This window comes from Bombus flavifrons, chromosome 3, assembly GCF_040668555.2.
Source record: "Bombus flavifrons isolate JBK064 chromosome 3, iyBomFlav1_principal, whole genome shotgun sequence".
In the NCBI taxonomy this organism is placed as follows: Eukaryota; Metazoa; Arthropoda; class Insecta; order Hymenoptera; family Apidae; genus Bombus; species Bombus flavifrons.
This window is the reverse complement of record NC_138444.1, coordinates 15,470,373-15,486,376: the sequence shown is the minus strand read 5'-3', so window position 1 is coordinate 15,486,376 and position 16,004 is coordinate 15,470,373. Positions and strand designations below refer to the sequence as shown.

At 34.7% G+C, this 16,004-nt stretch overlaps 1 protein-coding gene across 5 annotated transcripts in view; it reads right to left on the bottom strand.

The window, feature by feature from the left end:
* The window catches only part of kkv (hyaluronan synthase-like protein kkv), a 34,418-nt gene extending 22,324 nt beyond the window's left edge, over positions 1 to 12,094 (bottom strand). The window contains exons 1-2 of one of the 5 annotated variants that reach the window (XM_069110073.1): positions 11,278 to 11,841; positions 11,070 to 11,200 (exon numbers count right to left, since the gene is read on the bottom strand). The gene's annotated coding sequence lies outside the window, so the exon portion shown is untranslated. Of the gene's footprint in view, positions 1 to 6,904; positions 6,938 to 11,069; positions 11,844 to 11,978 lie in introns of those variants that run through there. The other 4 variants (XM_069110074.1, XM_069110075.1, XM_069110072.1 and 1 more) reach the window with 4 other exon arrangements.
* Positions 12,095 to 16,004: the final 3,910 nt, after the last annotated feature.

The following is a 16,004-nucleotide window of genomic DNA, read 5'->3' as shown; positions in this document are numbered from 1 at the left end:
AAATATATGGGGCAAGGTTGGCTTTCCTTCTCGCGTTCTCTTCGATACAAGCGTTATTGGTCGCTAGTTCTAGCGTTCAATAAACGAATGAAAAGACTTTTATTAACAGAAACGAAAGTATTTTTCACAGGATTCCTAGAGATTCAGATTGACGTAAGGAAAATCTAATACAGTACGTAACAGTTAAGAGTTAACATAATATTTCTTATAACATCTTTCCTGCTGGTTAATGACAATCTCCTATATCTTCTTCAAAATTGAAACGAAATCTCTCAACGAACGACAAAATACGATTTTATCGAACACGACCCAAGTGGGAACGATCGTCGTAGGATTGTAAATGTTGACCGATCAACAAAGATCATATTCACACTCGATTCATTGCACCAAACAGAAACACTATTCTTTCTGCATTCTGAGTTCCGCCGTCATCGAGATATCGCCTGACATATGTTACGAAATTCTCGAAGAATCATGGAAAATCGGTTGTCCTGTCACACGTCGTTTGCCAAGTGTACCTTACCTGGTACCGTTTCCTCGAGATCTAATTATCGGTTTTGCCAGAAGAGGCAACTGCTATTAAGTGGCGAAATAGGGCAGAATAAAGAAAAGAAGGTAGGTGGAACGTCGGAGGCGGAGTAGAACGAGATCTGGCTCGTGCTCCTCGCGATCGTTCGTGGCGCGTTTCAATCTCACACGGACAACGCGAAGGCGGAGGCGTATCTTTGTTCGTGGAGGTCTGGGCTTTCTGGTTCCTGGACACTGAAAGTGAAAGGGAACGAACCGTGAAAGATAACATAGCAAGGACGTCCACTGCAACTCGCCGTGTCGGTTGCTGCCCTCGAGGCACGTCACGGATTCGTTCGTTCCTCGGTTTCACCCCCTCGACGCCGCTCACCAGGCTCCACGTATCTTCTGTTCACCGACTCGACGTTCTTTTCTACCTCACCCTCCTTTGTTCCCTGGCTTGTTTCCCGCGGTTCTTGATTCAGGGATGCCGATCGATGTTCGATCAACAACTCGATCGGTTGTTATTTAAGTTCGAAGGAAAGTTACATGAGCTAAAGAAGATTCGTTTTGTTCTGATCAAACAAGGATTTGAAATTATAATGGCAATACGATAATCGGGTTTTCAAAGTTTTTCGTAAGTTGCTACGGTGCTTTCGTCAGTCTTCGACATTACCTGAGCTCCTTTTTATGCTGGTTTTATTCTATACTGGCTCTCGTGGAAGGTCATTTTTGTGGCTTCGACGAGGCCTCTACTCGCTATGGAATTTTGAATATTTCGTGCTCTATTCGGAATAATTAAACGATTCAGGTTTTATATTGTTCGCGATAGAGAATGAAATGTTAAAGTTCAAAAAGTGTCATTAAAAATGTGATTTTTTTCTTTTTTTTTTTTTTCTTTGTTAATACTATCATACTCTATAATTCTACAGTGGTGAGAATAAAGTAGCCAATAACGAAGTATTAAAGAAGAAAATATTAAATACGAAATTTAATATACTTGAATCTAATTGATTAGTATATAACTGCTATCATAAATACAACCGTGTGCTAAATCTTTTTGTAGTCACTAAATTACAGTAGAACGATTGTAATCTTAGAAACATTTATCAAACATAGAAACAATAAATAATTAGTCACGCAAATTCCCTTTTGCTACTAGAAATCTCAAATTTCCTATTTAGCTAACACCGATGATCAATCATGCTTATTACTAACAACGTAATCATGTAATATATAAATAATAGGGACTCGTTGCGTCCAATCCCGAAGAATCGTTTCTAATTTATCATTTGACTAACAATCCACCGTTTAACCGATGCTCGTCTTTCTAACCGTCTTCTTCTACTTTCTTGCCTAAGTAATCTCAGCAGTAACCGCTGATCGTTGATTAATCTTCATCGCGAATGAAACAATTACGCCTCGGTTAATACTGAATTCGCGTGCTTGAATAACTGAATCGTTACACAACGAATAAAATAGAACGATTCTACGTCCTTTATAGAAAATAGAAATTACTCTACAGAAAATAGAGCTTCAGTCTGAAGATTTCCACTGAAGCTTCATCCACCAGCAGTTCAATATCGAAGGCAAAAGATCCTCGAGTATATCAGATATTTTTCTATTAATATACTGTGTACTAAAATTACATCTTTTAATAATTCGACATTCTCAAACATTCTCAACGAAAATTCTATTTCGTAGGTATATTTAATTTTAAAAATTATTATAGAATTTTTAAATAGGAAGAATCTTCGTTCGGTAATAAAACAAGATACAAAAGATTCTCTATAACATTGATATCACGTTGTCGTTCTATCTTCTAACTGCTATAGTACGTCATTGTTCGAGAAGTCTACAAATTTGACACGGATCATCTTCGTTACGTACAGATCCCTCAATTTTGAGCGCAAAAATTTTACGAGACAAAGAATCTATCAAAAATACGAAGCAAGTCGTACGTTAAAAATAAAAGCTTCGAAATACCCAATCGAAGTTAACAGCTTCCTTATGTTCGCAAAATGTGCCTTCGATTCGATATCGAAGAAATCGTGTTTGAACCAGCGAGATGTTGGTACCATTAAGAGTCTCGCGGGAAACATGAAAAAATACGATGGAATGTCTGCGTGAAGCTTATCAGGCTTCGTATATAGTCTATTCTTCTTGTATTTTATTCCGATCATAAGTTATGCTCGCATGCATAAACGTCAAGCGAGCACGACCATAGAAACATCGTGAGGTTATGCACGGTTATAGCGCGTGTCTCTACTCCCTAGACTACCACTTTTCGTCGTCTTAAGGCCGTTGTCCTATGAGTCATTGTCCACCATGGAATTGTTCGCCTTCCCCTCGATGCTTTAACCCTTGTCGCGGTCCAGCCAACCTCGCTTGGCTCTCGCGACCACTTGTCCCTGCATTTAACGAGGAATTCAACAAACGTGTATACCATATACCTACGATTACTTTTATATGCGCGAACTTTCCGTTTTCTCGACTGTAACTTCGAATGCTATCCGGTCACGGTATTTCCTTTTTTGGATCGTACATGTATGCGTTGCGTAGAAGGGAACGTTATGGAAGCGTACAAGGAGTACGGATATGATTGCGGTAGTAGTGGTAAATGGAAGTTGAGTTAATATGATCTTTAACAGGCACTAGAATTACCATCAAAATTAGCAATTTGTGATTTTTGTTTAATTTATTTTATCACTTAGTTTATCTATTTTTTAGTTTTAAGTCATATTTAGTTTTATTTCGTACAAGTCTCACAGATTTATAAGACTGTATTGTTAAAGATTTAAATATTTTGGTACAAAATGTCTGATCAAAAGCTTGTTCGTCTCCTTGTAGATATTAAGGACGAGTAAGCGTTTTTGAAGTTTAAATTTTTAATGAACACACCGAAACTTTGTAGAAATATGCAATTTGCGATCTCCCTTGGAAATGAAAAATGTACAAAATCAAACGTACCACTTTCTACCGATTACATACCGCGTCGATGAAAAAATTCTAAATGTCGGACGCTACTATTTTCAGCGATTTCTCCAAAAACGTTCACTTAACTGTTTCGTTTTGCTGTTAACACGAACGTCCTAGTTTCCATTCTCATCTCATACCAACGTCGATATAACAACTTAATATTATACATTTTACTTCTCTGCTCCAATTCTTCTTTTGCTAAAACATCTAATAATTTCTCTAATAGTTTCTCTTTCGTAATCGACTACACGTGATCGTTTGTAGATAAAAGCTTGATTAAGTGGAAAACTTTCTTCACTGGACGTCGTACATTTTCAGTCGATTGAATCGCGCATACTAACACGAGTCACTCGATTATTCGACAGAAGGAGATAACGGTAACGCTTCCTTGTAGCCGTGACACCGATGACAGAGATTCAAATGTCGCGCTACATCTACCGATCGAATCGACTGCGTGGAACGTGGTTCCATACGCGTGACAGACTACAGGATGTTTCATAAAATTGAACAAAGCCGTTTGAGTTACTGTTATAAAAAATATGAAAATATACATAATACGAATACGTATTTCTTGAATAATTTAAATTTAAATAATAAATCAATAAAAAATCTGTGAGTTAAATCCGGTGATCATGGTGGCTAACATATTAATCCTCGCGTTGCAACCGAATGACAAAAGTAAATTTCAATGGCTTATACCGAAGAAGTTATTGATTCAACAGAAATTTTATTGCTACCATAAAACACATTTCGATCACCATTCCCATTCTAGCGATTAGACCTGATAACAATGATTCGACTATTCTTTTCTTATTATTCTTTTTCTATTCTTTAATTAATACCTGCAGAAGAAAAACTATTTCCCAAAGTTGTTGATAATTTCGACAAAAATTTGATAAAAGCTATCGCTATATTTTAAAATAATTTATAATATAAATATATATATATTCATTTTTAATAAATTTCCCATATGTTCCTCCATACTATTTTACAACTTCTACGCTATAATCGCGCTTCATTCTTAACTACAACTCCTATCTAGATGCCACCATATGGTTCAAGGGAAACAACATATCTTAAACAATAAACACTTAAAACTGGTCTCCATGGATTAACTTACATATAACAACAATTACAATAAAAACTAAGATTTCCTTAATAAACTGCCCTTTAAAGACTATCTCTGAAACAGGATAACTCTAAAACAAATCACTTTAAAATTCATCTTGTCTAAAGACAAGCCAAAAGAACTGACACACGGATTCATTTTTCTTACCCCTTTCGTTTCGCAGAATGACGAAAAGGAGACGAAGGGAAACGATCGATGATTCGAATCGAGAAGGAATTTACGAAAACGGTATCGCGTGCGAATGAATCACGGGATTAAGAAAAGGGAGACACTTTCGCAGAAGAACGCGAGCCTAGGGAGAAAGGAATGACCTTGCAATGGAGGATATTTCGAATCGATTACACGGATAGAACACGTACAAAGACGCGAGCGACGATTAACCGGTTCCCCTCGCTGTGAATTCTTTGTGAATCAACAGTTTTCCCGCGTATCCGGTAACCCGCTTCCTCTTTTATATCCTAGTGTCGCCGATGGGTTACTGTGTCTCTAGGCGCAACGCGTGATTCCCACGCGACGCGTGTGATTCACTTGACTTTGTCATCTTCGATCGCTTTCTTAATGCCACACGCGAGTTCTTCGAAAGTTTGCCGCAGGAAAAACTCAACACGGGAGAAATATTACATCGTGTCTGAGTGAATCTGCCGAGGTCGTGGCGTGTTCTTGATGGATTGTGTGGAATTTGGACGATTGGATTACGGAGAAACGTAGAAAGTATAGATACGTAGGCAAATTCGAACTTTTATAAAGATTGTTAAGGCAACGGACCTTAAGCGAAGATTTGTTTCACTCAGTAAAAATTATAATGATTACTACGCTGTGGATATTGCACGTTTCTGATGAATGGTGGGATTTACAATCGCGGGAAAATGAAAAATGCGCCACTTAGTAGCCGCTTTGATGCCCGGGAAGTAGAGAGAAAGGTGATGATTAGACTGCGGATGTTTGTGCGTAAAAATACAAATTTTTATCAACGTTAATAAGGAAATAGAGCTTAAACGAAAGTTTGTTTCGTTCGCTAAATGTTAGAACGATTATTTTAACGACGAGCCACGATATATTGTATGTATAAATTATACGAACACAATTAGAGAAATGAATCCTAAATAGGGATTTGTCTCACTGAATATTCTAAGAGTAATCGCATACCTTTCGTACCGTTAAATTCTTTCATACGTTAGGCTGGACGTAAATGCCTCCATAAATGTATTTTGCCTCGAACTGCAAGTATATACATACTTCAGAACGAGAACATTCTCAAAGTTGCACATTGTTGTAACTTTATTGTTTCTTTGCTTTTTAACTACATATCGTTTCGTTTATGAATTACATCAATTTCATACTAAAATGATAGAAGGGATATCCGTTTAAATAGTAGGTATATATGCATATAATTGATTAATTAAATTAATATTTGAATATTGAATTGATGATAGATTAATATATGTCGGAGGGAATTCTATCATAATATTCATAATGTAATATCTCTTGGATCATTTTCTAAACTTGTAAATCGTTATATAATTAGACAAAATTTCAACATTTTGAAAATAATAATTTAAGCATCTTACGTTCGTCTGTCTTTGACATTAACAGCGTCGCAATAATTTCGAAACTCGCTATAAGAAGATAGTCGGATGAGTGAATACTAATTCGATGCAACACCAGTAACAGCGTAATCTATTATTGGATTGCACGTCAAATACTATGTATGTACTTAGTTGTTTAACCGTGAGAAAGGATCTTCTCTTCACCTATATGTATCGTACCTATATAAATGCATTTCTTTATATGTATTATTAAAATATAATTTAAAGACATAAATCGTACGGTAATGTAACGTTAAGTAAATAAAAGTGTAAGATTTGGAATTGCTTTCTTATGATCAAATAACATGTAAAATTGTGTTATAAATTATTGTAAGATAACGGAATAAATATATTTTATCAATGCACTTTTGTACTAATACACTTGTTGATATTTATCTAAATTAGATTTCTCTGTTCAATTATTACGGATTATTTCTACTTATTCGAACTAGTTTATTTTCTTGGAATAACGAAAAAAAAATAGGATTCTTGAACGAGTGACAGAAAGATAATAATGTTCCCTGATATATGATATTGCAGTGAACGTTTGATCGAAGCAACTTTCAAAGTTACATCGTATCGATCGATATGGCGTGAATATTGAAATCTTTTTGAAAAATATTATCGATACGCACGTGTAAAAGAATCGTATTTCGTTCGAATAATTCGATGTAATTCGACATAATTTGAAGAAAATAGTTACCTTGATAGCGCAGGAACTAATAAACCTCAATGACGAGAAGCAATGCGATTCTAAGATATAAGTCACACTGAAATCTACTATGTATGAGTTTAACAATAATTTCTTAATCTCGATAACGTTGCATCACTATCATTTTCTTTGTCGTATTTTATCTTCCGTTACTACGACATTCAAGGAATTGTAACGTAAACTTTGTGACAAGAATTAAAAATTGAAATATGCTGGGCTATCGATAATATTAACTAGTATTTGTACGTGTATTTATTAAATTACTTCCTGTCATTAATTTATTTCTATCGTACCTGTAATATCATATCTTTTCGAATCTATTAATTGCAACAGATTTTAACTAGAACGATGAAAATTGAAATAGCTTCTACAGTTGCACTTAATTGCAAACTGCATTATCTTTATCGATCACCGTTCTTTCAATCTTTAATCCGGTCTGTTTGCGCAATTTCAGTTGCCACATCTAGTGGACATGTAAGAGATAATAAAACCGATAACGATCATCATAATGCTATTTACACATATATGGGTCAATGTCTATGTTGATCGACCTTAGAAAAGTATTAAAAGGAAAATCATTTTTATTACAAGTAAAAATTAAACCCGTATATCGCGAACATATCGATAACAATCGCATGATTTTTTCTCCTTGACGGATCCCATTTTTAATCGATGACTGTAGTAAAAAACAGTTGCGTACCGATTTACGATTTAGAAGCTTCAAAGTTCAGAACATCGTGGCTTATTGTTCCTCGATGATTCAAGAGAGATAATAGCGAATTTTATTACAAAGGGAGGCTTTTTCATCGGAAGATAAAACATTTTTCTAAATTCGAGGAACTGAATCATTTTTCATCACGCGGTTCAGAAATGTTATTACTTGGAATATCTAGTAAGTCTACAGGTGCTGGAATAATTTTTCTTTAACTTCTTAAAAACACGTAATGGGTGAAAATTGTACAAGGATGATATTAAAACGCTATAATTGAGATAGTAAGAATTCAGTTTATTAAACAGATTCATTAAACAGTATCTGTTTAAATATTATTTGGCTATAAGAGGAAGAGGTTATAGTTGACGGTAGTTTCTCGCTTCAGTCAGAAATCTACTGATTGACAGACCTTACAAATGAATCGTTTAGTAGCAGTACAATGGTATATTGATAAAGTACAACCATTGAGTAATAAACAAAGAAAATAAAACTTTCAAGATATGAATATAGAGATATGTCATTTCTAAATTGTACAGTATTATAGAAAACAAATGTAATTTTTTGTAACTAAAAAATAACTTACGGACGGATTAAAATTAACTTGTGGCACGAATTTATGGATTAACTTGATACTTTCGTTGATTTACTTCTCATATCATTTCTTGCTGTTTCAATCTATCTTTAAAATACATATTTACAATCAAAGATTCACCTGTTCAAACGACACATTACAACTCGTTAATTGAACACTGTACAAGCGTGTAAAAAGTACTCTCAGGTTCTCGATGTAAAAATTTAGATATTACATAGATATTAGGTTGACAAAGACACTTGTGACGACGATATATCATTTTACAGGATATGTCATCCATTATTTGATCGACCATTTTATAGAACATCCTGAGATACAAAGAGGCGTATCAAGATAAAGTAGCCTCTCAAATTATTTAATAATTACTCGAATCTTGATTACTGTCGATTATAATAGCGTCTTATCCAATATCAACGTATTATCAGACTTCGTTGATATTCATCTTATACATTTGACACTTAATCGATATGCGAATTTAGTACAGAAAATCCTACGTAACGAAACTTTGGAAACACTTTACTTTGTAAATAAATTAAAAATAAGTCGAAACGAATTGGAAACAGAAGAAAATCGGAAAGAAATTAGTAAATTAGAAATTGTTGTTTGATACAAATAATTTGCATAGAAGTATGTATTCCTATTTAAACCATTCTATCAACGGAAACTCGAAGGGAACCACTTTCTTGCCAATTATGTAACATGCAATCGAAAACATATAAACATCGATCACGCAACGCACCGCGATTAAAGAGTCGAACAAGAAGCGCACCATACTTTCTAAACGATCACTTCGATCCTCGACAAATTAGTATCTCGAAACGAGGAAAAAAAGGAGAATAATCAACGAAAGTGAGAACAGTAGGAAAGAGAGAGAGAGAGAGAGAGAGACGGCATCGGTAACACGTCAGACCGTCCTATAAATATCTAATTTCCACCTCACGCCCTCGTCGCTCTTTTGCAATACCGTTATACGTTAGCGTGTTGTCTTGCAAAATGATCAATGAAATCTCAATCGCTAGTACTGATATGGAAATCATGCATTCTCATAATTAGACAGCGGAACCCCGTACGCGACGGCTGACACGAATAACTTGTTCCTTTATTTTCCTAAATTTAATAATTATCAACATTATTATTAAATTATATTTATCAATTTAGAAACTCGTACATTAAATTGTTCATTACATTGTACATTAAATTGTACATTTATAGAAATAGTACAATACAAATTGCTGCTTAGTTATAAATAGATTATGAATATTTATACAAATTAATACCTTGCTAAGTACAATCGAGAAAATGGAATTTAAACAAAGATTTTTCCCAATTACCCAATACTGTACATATAACATTCTATGTTATGTATATTTGCGTATCTTATGTATTTTGTGTACTATGACACTTTTAAATTTCCCATAAGTGGCAAAAAATTCGCGTACTTAATAAAATTATAATATTTCGCAGAATATTTTTCGTTCTGTCTCGATGATCAGAAACTTTGCCGCGTTTTCTAATGCGATGACAAACGAGATGCGCGACACTTGTCACATTTATCACAATTTCGTGACAAGTGACTAGGAACTGGTATTAGTTGCCTAATTACAATGACAAGATCGATCGTCTGCTAAAATTTAAGTCTCATTTCTCTGTTGAAAATGAAATTCGACTCGATTCGATTAAAACTCGAACTTCCGACAAGCCGCAAACTTGCAAATCAGGTGTTACATGCTAAATGATTAGTGGAGAAACCACATATTTCCTAAGAAGGAATTTTTGTTATCCAGAAATAAACTCTCCTATCATTTTTCTATGAAATTCTACGCTACAAGAATTTGAAAATTTTTAAGTGACATTTGCATATTTAAAGTTAAACTCATATGTAATGAAAAATATAATTTAATCTGACAAAATTTAACGGCAGGGGTAAATAACGGCAGAGGTTCGTAACAAATATTCTACGAATAATCATAACACAATAATTAACAAACAAACAGAATTACAAATCTGTTACCACGAAGCTAACGTTAAACGTTAAATACAACTGATATGATAATAAATAAACTCATAATTCATATTATGGATATTTTATAGAAAATCATCATTCTGCATCTCTTTAGTAAAGGCAACGATTAATTAATGCCATCAAACCAGTGGATTGATGGAAGAAGCGAAAGAGTTATAAAACTATGTAGAACTATAAATAGATATTATTATAGAAATGGAAGAAAAGATGAAAGGGAATTTAGATGTATATTCATAGATGAACCATACATTTTCCGTGAAGAGACTTCAAACAAACCAAACGTAATTTGATGTAACCCGACGAAATCGATGTAAGTCGACACTGCAGATAACAAGTATTTCCATAATTCATCCGGTTCGTCAGGGTTCATCGCCTTCTACCAACGACCATAAAGCGTCAAACGCATTGCCAAGTGGTTCAGTAATCCCGTGATTCCAAGTAAAACAGCTGTCATCGGTTGGCAAGACGGTCGGAAGCGATCGGATCATTCACGAAATTACGAAACCTCATGGCTTCGATGTACAATAGAAAGTCAACAGTCGCGCCAGAGAAACGTTGCCCAGAAAGAAAGAAACGGGTCACGTACTCTGGCCGCGGGACCACGATTTCGAACCGATTGGAATTCGCCTGGTCCCGCGCGTTCGATGGAAGCAAAACTCAACCGCATAAGCGATACAACAAAACGAAATACGACGATAAAAATAAAAATAAAAATATTCGCGCATCGAAGATCACGTTGTACCGCGCGATTCGTCTCGAGAACACGGCAATACCGCACTTTCTCCGCGTCGCATCGTCGATGAAAACACAAGCACAGAAAACCACGTACCTGCTAGACGAAAGTGAAACCTCCTCTTACAGTCGAAACAGAAACCGATCAGACCGATTCGTCCAACGGGATCAGCGGAGCAAAGCCGTCAGCCGATCGTTAACGATGCTTTTGACAGGCTCTTTAACTTCCTGGCGAACAACAAAATCCCTCGTTTCCTCTTGATCGTATAAAGACACTATTTCTACGAAGTAAATACACCATTCACCATCCAGAAGACATGTCGACTGTTGGGTCGATCACCGATCACCGGCCACGGAACCACGGGATTTTCGTGTGCATCCGCGCAGATTGAGAGAACGGTTGTCCGTTGAACACGATCGTTCGAAGGCGGTCGACGACCAAGGATCTTCGTAATCGCCCAGGTGAAAGCCGTTTAGGTGAGCGGCGAGCGAGCGACTGGCTTAGCCACGATCTACCAGAGGTACCAGAAGCGATTCAGAATCCCCCCTTGCTTGCCTCTCTTCGCTATAACTTTCACGGCATACACGAGGCTAGAGAGCGAGTCTCTCTTTCTCTCTTTCCTTCCTCTCACGATTTTTCAAAGCCTCCTCTCCGTCGCCCCTTCTTCGTCTCGCAAATCCCAGACCCGCTGCCCCTTCGACGATTTTTTATGTCAAACCCGGTTGACCGATGCTTGGGGACACGTGTAACAACGGTCAATCTATCGCTTGGAATTCAGACTCATTGCGAAATTTCACGATACCAAGAAATATATCGAAGATATCGAAGAACCGGAAGAGAATCCTCGAGAATGAGGATTTCTTTCCGAGTACGAAGCTTCCCTACGGTAACTTCTTGCTGATTACAATATTTTTTAATTTTTGCTAATTACGATCGGAAGTTATGACGCTTGGTGATTCGATCCAGGATTTGATAGTTCATCAGGACGGTACTTTTGCTTCTCACCTTGGCTCGGTTGTTCTATAAAGAGTTTAAAGAGTTAGAAACACATGGTGTCGAGGTTTGTGTCATGAGAACGTTCTTGCGAAATTGCGACTATGACGTTCGAGAAACACGTTCATATAGAATATTGAAATGACTGAAACGATTCGAATAGCCGATCCGATTGCTCTATCAACGTCCTTGGGCTTACGTCACTCACTATCATCGCCTGAAGACGTTATCGTTATCAGATATTTGATCGATCTCTGATATCTTTATCCATTCTAGTATGCTCGAATTGATTAATTTCGTTCCAACTAACGATAGAAAATTTCTAATTTATGTTAACAAAGAAAGATAGAAATTTTAAAAAGTGGCTCCTCCGAAGAATAATTTGATAAGGAAATGCCCTGTAAACCGATTGAGATACGTCGCTTTTACGATGAATTTTTCTTTAACGGTTCCATCGAACGTTTAGCAATAATCTCGATGAATTTGCATATTGCGATATCAGTTACGGCCGCGTAATTAATTGTGCGTGCAACGAACGCGTCCGCTTAAATTGCACTCGACCCGAACTAAACACCTTCGCTGTTTCCGAGCGTTGCATTTATCCAGAAGGTCGTATTTGGACATCTTGCGAAGATTCGCGGATATCCGTTCTGTCTGAATAGATGGCTTGATCGAAGATATTTAAGAAAACGATATAATATAGTCAGCGAATAGTCTTTCCTGACTTGAAACTTTTAATTTTCAATATTAATTATGTATATTGCCTGTTTGTTTGTTTTCTTTAAATTATACGAAGATGTCATAAGTATAGTGTCGAGCACGAGATTGATTACAATGATGAGAACCGAGGATACTGTTTATTGTGGAAAGGCGCGCTTCATTCACTTGCAGCTCTCATTAACGACTTTTTAATAACTCTTCGTATTTATTTATCGTAGACGTAAAATTATTTCCCTTTCAGTTGGCGTAAATTCAACGAACTTTACAGATACTAAAAGAATGGAAAGATGAATATACAGGAAAATGCTTCTTCGTATTTACATTTCTAATTGTTACACACATTTTAAACAATTAATCGCAAGATAGAAGGGATAATTTAAACGTGAACTGAGTACTTCTGTGGCGTGACGCACGTTCTACGAGGCATCGATGTCTCCAACATTTTGAAAAAGATCACAGTATGCGATTGAGTTGAACGTTAAATTCTAATTTTCATCCCTAAAAATAATCTTTCGTACTAATTCTACAAATATAATAACCCTTTTAATTTTACCAAACACTGCCAAATTCAGATACATAAATGCGCACCGAATAAATTATCGAAAGATAGTTTGAATTTAATATGAAACGATATGTGCGTAAATATAAATACCTAATAGAGAAAAAATATGATAATTAACATAGATTTATGAAATTTCGATAATAAAGCTAAAATTTCCTACTTAAAGAAATAAACAGATTATTAGTTGATTTAAAAAGTACATGTACAATGTTAAAACAATATTGTAAATTATCGCAGCAAAGATCCCAAAAATCAAAGTTCTCCAACATGGAGTTGCGAAGATATCCTCCGTGCAACTGCAGCTTTATTATGTCAACATCTACCAACAGATGGCAGAACATTATCGATATGACGGTAGCTCAGTAAGTAAGTAAACAGTGAGTAAGTACACATAAATGTTTTGTTTCGTTATCTATCACTGCCTCATACTTCCATTCTTTTCAAAGTAGCAATTCAATTCACAATTCACATCAGAATTCGTATTTTATACGATTCCTTGTCATATCTTTTTATTTAATATCATTACGTCATTCTATTTTCTCGGTATCTATCATAGCTACTTTCGAATTTTCAGCATTTCTTCTATTTCAACTGAATTAATTTCAATTTACTTTTTCTAGTATTGAAAGTTACTATCGATAATCGTCTGTTAGTATCTTTGGTCAATGTAAAATATTATTAATTCAGTTTCGTTGTATCAACGTATCTTCGATATTCCGTGTCTCATCGATTCAATTTTTCCCAAAATGAAGATTTTTGGATCACTTTGGAAATTTGAAAAATAAAATTGCCGACGATATGGATCAAAATTTTAAAGGAACGTTTAATCATCTAAATCAAATGCTAACAACAAATTTTCTAATTTCGTATGTATATATTTACTTTGGTTATGTTATTTCGATATTTAATAATAAAATACTTGTTTCACAATGCTCGATAAAACATGAAACGATGTAAAAATAAAAAGAAACAAAAATATGTTTCAATTACTAAAATTTCTAATGAAAAATATATATTTGGGTTTATAACAGCCAGTGATCTTTCCTGCCTTCTATCTCAAAATGAAACTCTCAACATTTTATTTGTCATGATTAAGAAGGAAGGAAATGAAACGAAAGGAAACTCAGGTACCTACAGTAAACTATACAAATATTATAATATCAGTATATTGTAAACTAAAGTGTCTTAGGGAAGATACGAGAATATCGAAGGGGTGATAAAGAGAATGGAAAATACGATGCGATAACTTAGGCACTGGCTTCAGCTATTTCTTTCATGAATCGATGATGATTTATTCTTAAAATAAATCGTACTACATGAAAACATCGAAAACTTATACACGAATTTGCTCGATACTTATTCCTAAGGATACGATAACTGCAACCACCGTGTGCTTTTATTACAAGGAAAACAGATATAAAGGCCATTATTCCCATTGTTGGCCTGTTATCTTTTCTATGCGAGTCGAGTAGGAGAGGCGACAAAAGAGCAAAATGGACTAACGTCTTCATGATATGATACATTACGAGTACGAAAAATTTCTAATTTCTAATATAAAATATAATATAATATTAAAGAAACAAAAATAAATATTCTTTCTCTTTTTATAATTAAACTGAGAATATTCATGTATTTGTGAGAAATTTAGAATAAATTTTAAGGAAATTTCGTATATCTTAATACGATCGACGTCAATATCAATTTTTGTTATGGTGGTTAGGTTAGGGTTAGGTTAGGGTTAGGTAATCGGTTTCGAGATAAAACTGATTAGGAAATGTAATCGCTAAGGGATTCGTTCGATCTACGAGGTTCTTGACACCCTAACATTTAATAAACTATGTAATTTGTATAAATAATCGTTCCTGTACGATGCGAATAACAAATATCATTTTACGTATCAATAAAATAATAATTGGTCCAACGATACGTATAATTCTTTTGTTTTTCGAGTAAATCTTTTGTAGCTATTAATAAGTCAAATTATCGATAGGAGCAATTTCGCAAATCACGGTGATTTGCTTGCTTTTCTGCTTTTGTCGTTTAATATAAATATTCGCCGTCCTGCATATAAATGCAAGAGTTTCATTATGAACTTCCAAGTTTCATGGCTACGTATAGTAAAGTGGTTTAATTATAGGAAGCATACAAGTTTCTGTATCAAATCTTAAGTTAATTAATGCTTGCAAATTAAAGATTCTTTGTTACGTGTATTAAATTCCGTAAATAATAGTAAAATGAGACTGACACCGTAAGTGAAATTATATAATTTGACCTTATTCCCATATTTTGAAATTAAAATACGTAGATACACATCAAAACATAACATTCAATATGATAAAAGTGACCCTAACGCGAAATTGTATATGATATTTATAAACACTCACAGGCTTATCGTATGATCTTTAGCCTAATCCAAAACTGTGCTAAATCTATTAATCAATCTTATCAAAAATTCTACCAAATACAATTCGTTCTGGATAATTAAGAAATGAAATTTGCTTACAGTCGTAATTAATAATTGACGTTATTCGTCAATAATTCTGCAATTATACAATCTGTTTGTTCGCTAGCTTAAATTGCGTAAATAAGTTGCTGCAATTATATCGAATTACTAATAACACGGAGTTAAATACTTTATTTTAGACAATTTTCATTCTTCTTAGAAAATCAGTTTAAAGATTTCTCTTTATGGTAACAAGAATAATTTGTTTGATATCTTACTAACGTTTCTCGAGTTTCACAGAAGAACTACTTTC